Consider the following 3,192-nt stretch of genomic DNA (forward strand, 5'->3'; position numbering starts at 1 on the left):
CCACACACACCGCCCACCCCTCCAGGCCTCTCAGCTCCCTGGGGCCTCAAGTCTCTCAAGGGTTAGTCACATCCTCTCTGACTGAGGCCAGACGTGGCAGTTCTCAGCTGTATATGTGTCAGAAGCCTAGGAGCAGCTCATATATGCTGCCTGGTTCTCCAAGCCTTCTTTATCTGCAGCTGAGAAACACTGTTTCTGGGAAGAGCAGGGGCTACGACTATATTTCAGGCGGCCTGATCAGTGTTCTAACGGTTGTACACAGAGGTGGCTGAGAGAAAAGACCGTGCTCAGTATGAAGCTTCAACTGGAAGTGGCTCCCTGAAGGACGATTATTCATCACACCTGAAAAGGCTTCTTACTCTTCAGTTCCGTGTAGGGAGCAAGGAGTAGGAAAATAGTTCAAGGGCTCTCAAGGTCCATTTTCCAAATGGGTTTTTCAGAACTACTGTTGTGATCTACTGCCACCTGGTGTCCAAGACAGGAATAGAGCAGGCCCCTTTCCTGCTTTTCCCGCACTCAGACTAGCCTTGTTCCCTAATGGGTCGCTAAGACAGATACTGTTTGGGGTATGTGGAAAGCAAAAGAAAGAGAGAGGGGCAAGTGCTGCTTTGAGTATGGAGGAAGCTCTTTTCTATGTTGTCAGGGTTTCCATTTCTCCAGAGTGCCTCTGGGAATGTTTTTTTTTTTTTCAGAAGCACTACAGGATTGGGTTTACCACACCCTCTTCAAGCTCTCCACTTATGCACTCTCTCATATGATGACTTGAGTGTCTGTAAATCTCTAAGCCAGACCCAGGAAATTGCCCGTAACCTTTACAGTGAGCAAAAGAGTCTGCTTTTCCACGAACTCAGACTTGAGTGATGTTTCCTCCTAAGTGGCCTAGAGTTATACTTAGGACTCCTGTAGCCCCACTAAAAGGCTGAGAGAGAAGCAGGTGTTTCAGAAAAGTCCAGCAGAGAGATGGCAGCGCTACTTTCTCTCGAATTGCACTTTGGAATGGACTCACAATGAGTCACAAACCTAAGACCAACTTGGATAACAAAGAAAGATCCTGTCTCAGATTTTTTTGTTTTTTGTTTTTGTTTGTTTTGTTTTGTTTTTTTGTTTTTTGTTTTTCGAGACAGGGTTTCTCTGTATAGTCCTGGATGTCCTGGAACTCACTCTGTAGACCAGGCTGGCCTCAAACTCAGAAATCCGCCTGCCTCTGCCTCCCAAGTGTTGGGATTAAAGGCGTGCGCCATCACCACCCGGCCCTGTCTCAGATTTTTAAAACCACCACTGACTGTTCCGATGTTTCCTCACAGTGCAGTAATAGAGAGCATAAGGAGTAATAGCTTGAATGGCAATGGCCAAGTTGAGCATGACAAGACTAAGTTAAAGAAGATGGTAGTCTCTCTGCCACAGTCTCCAATCCTAGGTATTCTTCAAGCTTGTTTCTGTCATACCCATCCCAGGCTTACACGTGTCAGCCTCTTCTGTTTGCTTATAAATTCTGGAACAGCTCTCAGTTTGTACTCTAAACTACAGAAGGCAATTCTCAACCTTCCTAAAGCTATAACTCTTTAATGCAGTTCCTCATGTGTTGTGGTGACCCTCAACCATAAATTTACTTTTGTTGCTACTTCATAACTGTAATTTTGCTACTGAATGGTAATGTAATTATCTGTGTTTTCTGATGGTCTTAGGCGACCTCTGTGAAACAGCCATTTGATCCCACAAAGAGGTCAAGACCCACAGGTTAAGGATTGCTGATATTGATGAGACTATTGATGTAGAGGATATAAAATTGCAGAGGGATGCAAGGCAGTGGTGGCACACGCCTTTAATCCCAGCACTTGGGAGGCAGATTTCTGAGTTTGAGGCCAGCCTGGTCTACGGCGTGAGTTCCAGGACAGCCAGGGCTACACAGAGAAACCCTTTCTTGGAAAAAAAAAGATTTATCCATTTATTTCATGTATCAGACACACCAGAAGAGGGCATCGGATCTCATTACAGATGGTTGTGAGCCACCATGTGGTTGCTGGGATTTGAACTCAGGACCTCTAGAAGAGCAGTCAGTGCTCTTAACCGCTGAGCCATCTCTCCAGCCCAAGACTGCTGTTTTGGTTTTATTTTAATTTGCATAGGCTCCAACTCTTCCCTGGTTCCCATAAAATACGGTCCACGAGTAAAGGCCCCTTAACCATACTAGCCAAGATGTGGACAAATCCCTTTTTATTCTTTAGTTAAGATATTTTTCAAGCCTGGTGTGGTGGCACATACCTTAAATCTCATCACTCAGGAGGCTGCTCTCTGTGAGAGGCCATCCTGGTTTACAAAGCGAGTTCCAGAGTTGGAGAGCTGTACGATGGAGAGACCATGATTCAAAAAATTTTTCTTTTGGTTTTTCAAGACAGGCTTTCTCTGTGTAACCCTAGCTGTCTTAGAACCCTCTGTAGACCATGTTGGCTTGGAGCTCAGAGATCCACCTGCTTCTGCCCCAACCCTCTAGTACTGGGATTAAAGGCGTACTCATGCACAGCTCAAAAACTGGCCCCCTTTTCCCGTTTGAAATAGGGTCTCTCCATATTGCCCAGGATCTCCTGGAACTATGTAGACCAGGCTAGCCTCAAACTCACAAAGATCCTCCTGCCTCAGGTTCCTGAGTGCTGGGATTAAAGGTATGGGTTACCATGCTTGGCAAGGGAAAAAGAAATTTCCCAAAGTAATGTTTGCGAGCAATCTCATAAACAACAAATTTTACACAAATTGACATATTTTATCTTGTAAGTTGTAAAGCTTTAAGAGTTCTGATCCTGAATTAACTACATTGAACCTATTCAAGGAACTTATCTTAATTCAAAGAAATGGGTGCCAAATCAGAGCAACATTTCCAAACTAGAGAGGGCTCAGACATTAGACCTCACTACCTGGAAGTAAGCCTGGCATGGACCTTTTGGGGATTAAGAGTACTGGGCAGAATCAGCTTCCCTTCTTGTTCTCCCAAGCCTGTCAAGACCGGGTAGGTGCCTTCGATTTGGCAAGTGCTGCCCTCCTGTAGTTTCTGCAACCACTCTAGCCCAGGCTTCGCCCCACCCCTTTTCAGAATTGCAGAGTGGGGGAAAAGCCCAGAGAAGACCCCGCCCTTTCACATAGCTGTATGACGTGCTTAGAATGTGGCTGATAACTAAGACAAATGTGCTTGCGAACTGG

The sequence above is a fragment of the Mastomys coucha genome, chromosome X, assembly GCF_008632895.1.
Source record: "Mastomys coucha isolate ucsf_1 chromosome X, UCSF_Mcou_1, whole genome shotgun sequence".
Lineage (NCBI taxonomy): Eukaryota > Metazoa > Chordata > Mammalia > Rodentia > Muridae > Mastomys > Mastomys coucha.